At 40.0% G+C, this 12,841-nt stretch overlaps 1 protein-coding gene and 1 non-coding gene across 3 annotated transcripts in view; both read right to left on the bottom strand.

Moving 5' to 3' along the window:
- CAB39 (calcium binding protein 39) overlaps positions 1-12,841 on the bottom strand; it is a 108,356-nt gene that overhangs the window by 61,608 nt on the left and 33,907 nt on the right. The gene's annotated exons all lie outside the window — the stretch shown is intronic.
- Positions 7,382-7,488, bottom strand: LOC112439234 (U6 spliceosomal RNA). The gene has a single exon (XR_003027516.1). It is a non-coding gene; the product is annotated as a U6 spliceosomal RNA (small nuclear RNA).

The raw sequence follows: 12,841 nt of genomic DNA, 5'->3' as shown, positions 1-12,841 counted from the left end.
GTCCTTAATCACCACACTGTACATCAAATTGATAGTATCTATTTTACAGCTGAGGCAACTGAGGCAAAAAGTTAGGTAGGGTGTTTAGCCAAACAGCACTAGCAACAGCCTACTATCGAGGTCTCTCCAGATGCTCTTTTCCCGGTGTTCACGCTGCTCCTCCTAAGCACCCCAGTGGGCTGCCCTGAATATGGCACACACTTCCTCGGGACACCCATCCTCTTATTCAGGCAGTCACAGGGTCTCAGAGCTAGAGAGAAGCCTGGACAGGGGAAAAAAATCTCCCATTAGATCCTCTAATCCCCTATGTGACAGTTGTCAAGATGTATTATTTTTGCCTGGATTTGACCATCTCCTATGAAAGAACTCGCTGGATAAAACCCTGAGGATGATGAACTTCTAGAAGTTCTTAATTTTTTGTGGGTAGTAGAAAACAACATTTCAACCACATAAACCACAGTATTACATCATCCAAAAGGAGAACATGCAACTATTCCAAGAAGGCACTATGAAGAAACAAAGTTAACAAGACAAACAATGGAAGTGACTTGGGAACATGTTGGAAGTTACCATTTTTCAGTAAAAAAACTAGAAGTAGTTAAATTCACAGGCACTAAACAGTCTCCTATCAGACACCGAAAGATGACACTTTTTAGAAAAACCTTATGGATCACTTAGATCAGTGGTTTTCTGACTGTAAGTTTCAACATCCTATATTTAATTGCCCAAGGTGCTCCCCACACACACCCAAGTAAGAAAAGGTGGCTCTCAGACACCCCAACCCCACTTTGTTTTCCCTTCTATATAAACACAAAAATACATCCATTGCATAGTATCATAACACTTCTTTTGAGCTTTACCTAAGATTTGATGAACAAACTTGAGTGTTTTTCCCTTAAGTTTGAAATAGAGTGACTTACATATTTGTTTATAAAGAATGTTTAAAACATGCAAATGAATGCTAATGTCAAGCCTGCAACTAAATCATAAACAAGTATGTTATCTCTAACCCCAAATATTGCCTATCTTACCTTCTGTCACCTTGTAAATCCTTTTTTGACAAAATTAAAACCACATTTTCATTAACCAAAGAGAAATAGTTTAATGCATATCCTTTGTCATAGGTTCTTAAATATCCAAGGATTTATTTTTTTTTATTTTTTTTTTGGAGTCTCGCTGTGTCACCCAGGTTGGAGTGCAGCAGCGCAATCTTGGCTCACTGTAACCTCCACCTCCCAGGTTCAAGTGATTCTTGTGCCTCAGCGTTAGCCTCCCAAGTAGCTGGGACTATAGGTGTGCACCACCAACCCAGCTAATTTTTGTATTTTTAGTAGAGATGGGTTTTCACCATGTTGGCTAGGCTGGTCTCAACTCCTGGCCTCAAGGGAGCCACCCACCTCGGCCTCCCAAAGTGCTGAGATTACAGGTGTGAGCCACCATGCCCAGCCATAAAATCCAAGGATCTTTAAGTCCACTTCTAAATAACTTTTCTATGCCTAAAAGTTTGAACTGACGTTAGGGGAGTCACTCTTAACTAGCTGTCATATGATTGCTCTACAAGCCAGATGGGACACAAAGCCTGGATCATTCTTTTCCTTTTCCTGGATCATTACTTTTTCCTTTGGGCAGGGGAGTGGGCGGCAGGGGGTGGGGGGGGAAGCATGCAAGTTGCTTCTCCATAAACAGTGTATCACACTCACAATATGTCCTCTGAAAACATTATCTTTCCTATCTGTAACTCTGCAAATAATAGCAGTGATGTGGAGGGTGGGAATGTTTAATGGTATTTTGCAGGAAGTGTTACGGTGCTATGCAACAGAGATATTTTCAGCTCTGGCTCAATGGGGAAAGATGTGACTTTCCAGAGTAACAGAGGTTTACAAGTCCTACCACACACCAAAAGTTGGTTACAGCAGAAAGAGTACAGCCACCAAAAAGAACACATATATAAAATACTTCTGTGTGGGCAAGGGGAGGCATGACATAATCATTTCTGTTAATTAATATACCAGCCAGCTAAGATTTTACAGAACATATGAACTAGTAAGACTGTATTCTACAGAAATACAGGCCAGGTGAGGCAGCTCATGTCTGTAATCTCAGCACTTTGGGAGTCTAAGGTGGGGTGAATTGCTTGAGGTCAGGAGTTTGAGACCAGCCTCGGCAACATAGGGAGACCCTGTCTCTACAAAAAATTTAAAAATTAGGTGGGCATGGTGATGCATGCCTGTGGTCCCAGCCAGCTACTTGGAAGGCTGAGGCTGGAGCATCACTTGAGCCTAAGAGGTGGTGACTGTACCACTGCACTCCAGCCTGAGTGACAGAGTAAGGCCCTGACTTAAATTTAAATAAGGAGGAAAAGAAACACAGTAACAACTACCCAAAACAAGAAGTGACATTCCTCAGTAGCATCCAAACACATTGGTAAAGTTAATAAATCATTATTCATGATTTAGTTTTAAAAATACAGTTAAAGGCTGGGCATGGTGGCTCACGCCTGTAATCCCAGCACTTTGGGAGGACGAGGCCAGCAGATCACAAGGTCAGGAGTTCCAGACCAGCCTGACCAACATGGTGAAACCCCATCTCTACTAAAAATACAAAAATCAGCTGGGCGTGGTGGCGTGTGCCTGTAATCCCAGCTACTCAGGAGGCTGAGGCAGGAGAATGGCTTGAACCCGGGACGGGGAGGTTGCAGTGAGCTAAGATCACGCCACTGCACTCCAGCCTGGGCGACAGAGCGAAACTCCGTCTCAAAAATAAATAAATAAATAAATAAATAAATAAATGTTAGAAACTATCCTCTATTTTTAAAGTATGAGTGTAATAATTCTCAAAAATCATTTATGTTCTTAGGCTCATCAACTCTTAATACAATTACCCAAGATTTTGGTAGGCAAAAACAAGGAAATAACACTCCCCAAAACTTCTGCATTACACAATTTGTTTCTTATGTTCAGGTTTGCTAAGCATTAAGCTTAAATATCTTACACAGTCATGTAGCTGCCTGATGAGGTTTCAGTCAATGATTGACTGCATTATATGACAGTGGTCCCATAACAGCTGAAAAATTCCTGTCACTTAGTGCTTTGTGTTACAAATACCTACTGTATTCAACACAGTAACACACTGTACAGGTTTATAGCCTAGGAGCAATAGGCTATATCACATAGATTACTATGTAGTTGACTATACTATCTAGGTTTGTGTAAGTACTGTACACTCTATGATGTTTGCACAATGACAAAACTGCCTGATGCATTTCTCAGAATCCATCTCAGTTGTTAAGCAACACAGGAGTTAATTCCTTCACAGGATCATGTGTGACCTTCAGACAATGCTCAAGTGATAGCAAAGGCACCTTTAAGAGTGGACTCTTCAGCTGGTACTGCTTTCTCCCGGGGGGGACGCTGCCTTCCAAAGGGCCTGGTCCACCATCAAGCCATTCAGAGTGCTCTGTGACCTTGAAGGACGTGCAGCACATGGGCACATGTCTGAGTTTTGAAACTGACAATCCCTAGAGTATGGAGATGCCCAAGTTGGAAGTAGCAATGGTTCGAGAAGGGTTCCAGTGGTTTAAAGATATATTTCACCATAACAATCCACCTACCTTTCTCATCTCCCCTTTATCATCAGCAGTATTTCCTTTTATACATATTTGGAGGAATTTAAGGGAATAACACAAATTCACTGGTTAAGGTCTTCAATAATTTTTCACTGCCCTTAGAATAAAACCCAAATTCCTTGACCAAAAACCCAAAAGCAAATGTAATAAAAGCAAAGATAAAGAGCTGGGGCTTAATTAAAGTGCTTATGCATGGCAAAAGAACAGTTAGCAGAGTAAACAGACAACCCACAGAGTGGGAGAAAATCTTCACAATCTATACATCTGACAAAGGACTAACACCCAGAATCTACAACAAACTCAAGCAAATCAGTAAGAAAAAAACCAACAATCCCATCAAAAAGTGGGCTAAGGACATAAACAGACAATTCTCAAAAGAAGATATACAAATGGCCAATGAACATATGAAAAAAATGCTCAGCATCACTAATGATCAGGGAAATGCAAACCAAAACTACAGTGCAATATCCACCTTACTCCTGCAAGAATGGCCATAATTAAAAAATCAATAAACAGTATATATTGGAATGGATGCGGTAATCAGAGAACACTTCTACACTCCTGGTGGGAATGTAAACTAGTACAGCCACTATGGAAAACAATGTGGTGATTCCTTAAAGAACTAAAAGTAGAACTACCATTTAATCCAGCAATCCCACTACTGGGTATCTACCCAGAGGAAAATCATGGAACCAATCCAAATGCCCATCAATCAACGAGTGGATAAAGAAACTGTTGAGTGTGTGTGTGTATGTATGTATATATATGATGGACTACTACTCAGCCATAAAAAGGAATGAACAGCATTTGCAGCAACCTGTATGAGACTGGAGACTATTATTCTAAGTGAAGTAACTCAAGAATGGAAAACCAAACATCATAATGTTCTCACTGACATGTGGGAGCTAAGCTTTGAGGACGCAAAGGCATAAGAATGATACAATGGACTTTGGGGACTTGTGGGGAAGGGGGCGAGCGATAGAAGACTACAAATAGGCCGGGCGCAGTGGCTCATGCCTGTAATCCCACCATTTTGGGAGGCCAAGGCAGGTGTATCACCTGAGATCAGGAGTTTGAGACCAGCCTGGCCAACATGGCAAAACCCTGTCTCTACTAAAAATACAAAAATTAGCTGTGCATGGTGGTTCGTGCCTGTAATCCCAGCTACTAGGGGGACTGAGGCAGGAGGACTGCTTAAACCTGGGAGGCGGAGGTTGCAGTGAGCTGAGATCGTGCCACTGCACTCCAGCCTGAGCAACAGAGCAAGACGAAGAAGAGGAGGGGGGAAGAGGAGGAGAAGGAGGAGGGACGAGGAGGAGGAGGAGGAGGAAGAGGAGCGGAAGGAGTAGGAGGGGAAGAAGGAGGGAAAGGGGAAGAAGGAGGGAAAGGGGAAGAAGGAGGGAAAGGGGAAGAAGGAGGGGAAGGGGAAGAAGGAGGGAAAGGGGAAGAAGGAGGGGAAGGGGAAGAAGGAGGGGAAGGGGAAGAAGGAGGGGAAAGGGAAGAAGGAGGGGAAGGGGAAGAAGGAGGGAAAGGGGAAGAAGGAGGGGAAGGGGAAGAAGGAGGGGAAGGGGAAGAAGGAGGGAAAGGGGAAGAAGGAGGGGAAGGGGAAGAAGGAAGGGAAGGGGAAGAAGGAGGGGAAGGGGAAGGCAGAAGGGGACGGAAGAAGAGGAAGGAGAGGAAGGAAGAAGAAGGAAGAAGGAAGAAAGAAGAAAGAAGAAAGAAAAAAGAAGACTACAAATATGGTACATACAGTCTATACTGCCTGGGTGATGGGTGCACCAAAACCTCACAAACCACTAAAGAACTTATGTAACCAGATACTACCTGTATCCCAATAACCTATGGGAAAAAATTTTAAAAATAAATAAAATCCAAATTCCTTACCATGGCCCTCTAGGTTTTACCTATCTCCAACTCACAGCACAGCCTCTGGCCTTGATCCTAGAGGTCCAGACACACTGATGTCCTTTCTGCTCCCCAAACTACTTCTAAGCCAGATTATCACATTTGCAAATATGGTAAAATTGTAATTTTAAAATTTAGATGGTTGGTGGGTGTGTGGGTTTTCATTGTTAGTTAACTTTTCTGTATGTTCTAAGTTTTTCTTAATATTGTTTTAAAACAGCCTTAACTATGTTTTGGACATAACTGAAGTTCACGAAGAAAATGAACAGAAATAGATATTTTAATAAAATAATTCATTTGGCTTTCAAATACAATTCCCTTGTCCATTAAAAAATGGTTTTTTTCTTTTTTTTTTTTTGAGATGGAGTCTTGCTCTGTCACCCAGGATGGAGTGCAGTGGTGCGATCTCAGCTTGCTATAACCTCCACCTCCTGAGTTCAAGCAATTCTGCCTCAGCCTCCCCAGTAGCTGGGACTAGAGGCACGTACCACCATGCCTGGCTAATTTTTGTTGTAGAGACGGGGTTTCACCATGTTGGCCAGGCTGGTCTTGAACTCCTGACCTCGTGATCTACCCACCTTGGCCTCCCAAAGTGCTGGGATTACAGGTGTGAGCCACCACGCCTGGCCAAAAAATGGTTTATAATAAACCTCAGCAGGATTCCTTGGGCTAAGCCAAAAGTATTAATGTGACTGGGACAAAGCCAGACAGTGACAGGATTCTAAAGTGGGTTGTGGCAATCCATACCTGCTATGGGGACAGGCTTCCTTCTGATGGTAATTATTGGTGTATACTTGAATCCCAAAGTGGTGGTATGTGGGGGGCTGTTAACATATTACTTTCATATAAAATGAACAGTTACAACACTGCAAGCTGAATCCGCATGGACATTTAGCTTCCCCCTTTCGCATTCATGCACTGCTCTCCGCTAGTTGTTTTCTTCTCTCTCCCAATGCCCTTTCCTTTCCTGCATCTATTTATTTATTTATTTTCCTTTCTGCATTTAATTCAATGACTCTACTCCAATGTTGATGTCCTTCAAGGTTCCACTCTTGGCTGTCACCTCACCCTATATTCCCTCTGGGTGATCTCATCTATGGTTTCAACAATCTGAAATCCATTTCTGGCCCGACCAATGGCCTACCTTTCCAACTGCTGCTCCCTATAGATGTCCTCCAGGCAATCCAAATTTCATCTAAGTCCTGCTTCTTTTTCAATGTTCCCCTTCCCAGTGAATGGATCCATTGTTCACTCCATCACTAAACTTGGTTGTCACAGCAAACTTTACTCAACTCTTCCATGTATATTCAGTTCACGATTTCAGTCAATTCTGTTTTCTAAATCTATCTTTACAGACATTAAGGGTAGACCCTCACCATTCTCCACAAAGGCCAGGAGTTGTCAATGGGGTCACTATCACCTCTAGGGTATTTCTATGGTCTGAATATACCTTAAAATCCATGGGTTGGAAATTTAATTCCCAATGCAAGTGTTGGGAAGTGGAAACTAATGGGAGGTTTTTAGGTCATGAGGACTCTGCCCTCCTGTCACTATAACGAGGACTTACAGGAGTGGATTGCTCTCTTCTGCCATTGTGAAGACATGGCATTTGTCCCTATTTTGACCTTCCACCTTTCACCATGTGAGATGCAGCCCTCCTCAGACTCCGAATGCCAGCACCTGATCTGGGACTTAGTCTTCAGAACTGTGAGAAATAAATTTGTTTTTTATAAATTACCCAGACTCGTATATTTTGTTATAGCAGCACAAATGGACTAAGACAGAGATGTTGTGTGAGATCTGGTTGTCTATGATTGGGACATTTACTGACCATTGAAATTTTTTTTTTTTGTAAATATGTAACGTTTCACAAGTTTGTGTGTCATCCTTGTGCAGGGGCCATGCTAATCTTCTCTGTATCATTCCAGTTTTAGGGTATGTGCTGCCAAAGCGAGCACCAAAATCATCACTTTAAAAAAGGCATTGCTTTTTAAAAGCACATAAGCATATCCTTCTGCTAGTTTCTATATCCTTTGAGGTTGGGGGTGTGTATGTGGGGGGGGTGGTCAGAATATGAAAGTCTTTCCATCTACTCCTGCATCTAAGTCCATCACAGAGAGTTAAAATTCGAGCTTTTAAAAAACGGTTATACTGTTCATTATGCAAAATTCAAACATTAAAGGATTACATAAGGTAGAAAAGTGAAAGTCACCTGAAAAGCCTGTAAGAGACAGTCATTATTAGTAGTTTGGCATATATTCTCCTTTTTATTACTTGCTTTGTATTTGTGGGGGGTTTTGGTACTGAAGTCTACTCTCTTCTCCAAAACAGATGGAGACCAGATGACACTAGAAATGGCCACTTCTATCTTACAAAGAACAAAGACATCAAATTACTGCTCTATTACATTAATATTCTCAAAAATATTTTCAAGAGTACAAAGCAACATCCCAAGAAAGTGCTAGAGAATATACAGGATACCCATTAGGAAAATAAAAGCCCACACCATTTAAGTTAAGCCTGTTAGGTACTGCCCATCTTTGGAGATCTGACTGCTTTTGCGTTATGTGACACACTCCTCTTCACCTATGTATTGACAAATACTGAAAAGAACTCAAAAGGTCCATAAGTCAAAAGGTCCATAAGCCAGTCAGCAGAATATTCATTCACTCCATTTCTAACTGTGTTTACTATATGTCACAAACTTAAGGCATCAAGAGTGCCTGCTCTCAAGACAACATTCTGGTGTGTATGGATGTGGGCGTATGTGTTTAGAGACAATAATGAAAAGCTGCTGAATGACAACACATTCCTAGACAGCTGAGCTCACAAGACTCTACACTAACATATGTGTTAGATCTGACTCACGAACTTCATGGTCAAATACAAAAAGCACAAACAAAGAAAAAACCCCACACATCATAAGATAGTTGCCTACAAGGATTATTAAGGTTCTTAAGCAGTCATGGAGTGTGAAATGTAGTACATGCATGAACACATTCTTTTTAGATAACTGGCTCTAAGACTTAATCCCTTGCTTCCAGTGTTAATGTTACTTAATTAAAACAGTAACTATTTACAGATACTGTATTAAGTGCTAGACTATCTGTCTGGTAGTACAGAACAATTATTTAAAGCACAATAGTTAATTACACGGGTTTTAAAGATAGCCTGGGTTCAAATCCTGACTTTGTTATGCCTCAACTGACTTAGACATTTCTAAACACTCTTTTCCTTATCTCTAAAATGGGAAAAGCAATAGCTACTTCACGCTATGGTATAAGAATTAAAAAGTGCTTAGCACTGTATCTGCATATCTATTATATAAACTGGATAGCAATATAAAATGGAATAAAATGAATGACCTTATTGTTCTATTTAAGCCTACATCTAAAGTCTTGATTCAGCTTTTGGATAAATGGGAAGCAAGATTTTCTTAGCTGCAACTAAGTTGTGATAACTAAAAATTTTTAAAATAAAAACAAAATTGAGAACTACATATGGAGAAGTAAAAAAAAATAAAAGGTGGTAACTTAGGTTCCATTAAAATAAATCAAGAGTAGCTTTAAGAAGCAGTTGAAATTTGGGGTAATTTATAAAGGGAAGAGGTTTATTTAGCTCACGATTCTGGAGGCTGAGAGGTACAAGATCAGGTGGCAGCGTCTGGTCAGCTTCTGGTGAGGGTTTTGTGCTATATCTTAACATGGTGAAGAGGAGGTGGACATATGTAAAGAGACCAAACAGCAGAGGTGGCCTCACTTTATAAAAGCCTGCTTTGGCATTAACTAATCCAGTCCCAAAACAGTGAGAACTCAATCCTGGGAGAAAGGCATTAATCCCTCTTAACGACCTAATCACCTCTTAAAGATATCTCCTCCCAACACTGCCACATTAGGGGCCAAGCCTCAGTATAAGTTTTGATGGAAATAAACAACATTCAAACCACAGATGGCACATATTTGTAGAATATTTGTAGAATGAACTATTATTTATTTTGATCCTCAAAGTAACAGCAGGATTCTCCATTTGTTCGTTCCTACAAGAAGTTCTATTTCTATTCTATAGATGAGTAAACTAAGGCTCAAAATTATTGGCTAGCTTGTTCAAATATCATGAAACTAGCTAGTAAAGCGAAAAAGCTGGGACTTCAAAGCAGGTTTTTAGCAACTCTTATGCAGTGTCTATCAGGTTGTCCAGTATCTTTCATACTACAATCAATATATTCATATGTATCAGTAAACTTAAAAATGTTTCTAAGTCCGCAATTACACTTCTACGAGTGTATCCTCATAATCTATTGCTTCTCTAAGATTTACATACAAAGATGGCCACTGAATAGTTATTTAATACAGTAGGAAAAGGAAAACCAACCAGAATTCTCAGCAAATAGAACTGAACATTCAGAAGTCATTTAAAATCAATGCTTCTGAGGATTTCTACCGATATGAAAAAATGTCTACAACTCCTCTTAAGTGAAAACACTTATATTTAAATATGTTTGCATACATATAATCCCATCTTTATCTATACATGCAGAGCGATTTGCTAAGAGAAAAAATAGCAAAGGTTAATAATGGGTAGTGAGAACATGAATTGATATTTATATTTTTCTAAGGTTAAGTATTTACAAAGTTCATATAATACTTTTTTTCTAAATATAAAAAGTGTATTTTAAAAAAATCAATACATGATCATTTCCTACTAAAAGAAACCAAGACTTCATGAAAGAGTAGGAAATACCCAAGATGAGCCAGGGACGTGTTACTCCAGAAAGCAAATACTGTACTTATGAGGTCATGCTAAAAAAGGCACAGGAGCTAAGTTGAAAAGTGCTGCAAAGGCCTAAGATGGTAGAATTTGAGCATAAAAAATAATGATTACAATGCATTAACATGGAAATCAAGCATCTGCATACATTAAAGTATTGTATATTTAATAGTAACATATGTATATATAAGAATATATGTAAAACATTAGCACCCATTAAAATTATAATAATACTAAAAATAATTTTCTTTGGTTACCTTGGAGGTTGTGAAGGCAACAATGCAACACTCCAACAATTGGTTTAAAAAAACAACACGGGGGCAGGGGGCGCACATTTATCCTGCCTTTTTCTGTACAGACTATATTTCAGGATAACCATATAGATGACAAGGGAAAGTTCTTTATAGGAGATTCATAGCTAATAAGTGTAGATAGGAAAAAATTACCATTTTGTTATATATATATATATATATATATTTTTTTTTTTTTTTTTTTTTCTTTTTGGAAATAGAATCTCACTCTATTGCCCAGGCTGGAGCGCAGTGGCATGATCTCAGCTCACTGCAAACTCTGCCTCCCAGGTTCAAACCATTCTTGTGCCTCAGCCTCCCTATGTAGCTGGGACTACAGGTGGGTGCCACCACACCCAGCTAATTTTTGTATTTTTAGTAGAGATGGGGTTTCACCATGCTGGCCAGGATGGTCTCGAACTCCTGGCCTCAAGTGATTGACCCGCCTTGGTCTCCCAAAGTGCTGGGATTACAGGCATGAGCCACCGCACCCAACCCATTTTGTAATTCTTAATGAAATAATGGAACTAGGCAACAATCACCAATGGCCTTAACCATTAGGTGAAAGGCTGATGGGGAATTTCATAGAGGATACACAGGCTAACTACATGGACAACACTAATCTATTAGGACAACCACACACCAGTGTGACTCATGATACAACACAATAGGAAGTACAAAGCATCATCTATCAAAATTTGACTCTCCCTTGCCCACCCCGCCCAACTACAATTCTGAATCAAATCAAGCTTCTAGATCTAGCAGTTGGTCTACAGGCAACAAGAGGGAGGAACAAGTTTAACATCACCATAGGGAAGCAGTAAATCAAACCCAGAAAATGGACACTTCACAGGACAGATGTCAGGCTTCTCCAAAAAACCAAACAACATAAGAAAAAGGAAAAAAAAAAAGACAGCAGAGACTTAAATAATAAGAGCCTCATATAGTCAAATACAATGCATGGGCCCTCTCTGGATCCTGATTCAAATAAACAACTGAAAAAAAGATATTTTGGCAATCAGGGAAATTATATACTGGGTATGACAAGGAATTACTGTTAATTCTGTTAGGTATTATGACGTATGTAAAAAATATCCTGATCAGTTAGACATACATGTGGAAGTATGAGTGATATGGGATTTCCTTTAAAATACTTTAGTTCCACCTCTCTCAGAGAACAAGGTAGGGGACAGATGAAATAGCTAGCAAAGTATTAACTGTTGAAGCTGGAAATTCATTACACTACAGCCTATGTGTATACACTTATATATTTCATAATTTAAAACATAGTAATATGGCAAAAGTTTCTATTTGAAGAACTGGTATGTCTCAGATCACTGGAAGGTGAACTATATAATCCATTATATTTTGTGCTAATTTTTCCCCTTATTTGCCAACAAGTTCAAAGTTAGATTTATGCATAACTGCAAAATGACCACTGTGACCACTGTAATCCATGTTTCAGACATAAACACTACGTTTTCCTTCTACAGAGTCTCAAAGCTCTCTTACTTAACTGTTCCGATCTACATGTGTTTTCATTTTGTCCACTGTAATTCAATTAAACTCACCTTGTTGATGGCAGGTAAGAGGAAGAATATCTACAGAGGAAACAGTTCCATGGGCAATGCCGTCAACAAGTGGTTCATAGTGCTCCTCTCCCCTTCTCTCCGTGAAATAATTTTTGGAAACTACAGCAATGCCAATGGGGGTAACCCCTCCTCAGAAATGCCCTCACTCCTCTACTTGTCAAAATGCTGCCCATCTCTAGACCACTTTTTTCTTTTTCTTTTTGAGAAGGAGTCTCACTCTGTTGCCCAGGCTGGAGCGCAGTGATGTAATCTCAGCTCACTGCAACTTCTGCCTCCCAGGTTTAAGCGATTCTCCTGCACCTGCCTCGGCCTCCCCAAAGTGCTGGCATTACAGGCATGGGCTACCACGCCAGGCCTCTAGACCACTTTCAAACACCAGCTTCTCCATAAAGATCTCCACAGTCAAAGTGTAAGACCCTCCTTGTACCCGTAAGATTTTTAAAATCTTGATTATAATGTGTTATTATGTATGTATGTATCACTCCCAACTAATCTGGAGGCCTCTTGATAGCAAAGTTGTATATTAACAGTCATTTTATATTCTTATAACATTTGGCATGCTGCTTTGCATAAGACCCCAGATACATTTGCCAAGTGGGACTGAAGAACATTTCTGAAAACAAAAATCACACCAACAAAAAAAATCCTACAGAAATGATACA

The sequence above is a fragment of the Pan paniscus genome, chromosome 13, assembly GCF_029289425.2.
Source record: "Pan paniscus chromosome 13, NHGRI_mPanPan1-v2.0_pri, whole genome shotgun sequence".
Taxonomy (NCBI): domain Eukaryota; kingdom Metazoa; phylum Chordata; class Mammalia; order Primates; family Hominidae; genus Pan; species Pan paniscus.
Note: the sequence above shows the minus strand (reverse complement) of the source record. Positions and strands in the feature narration are given on the sequence as shown.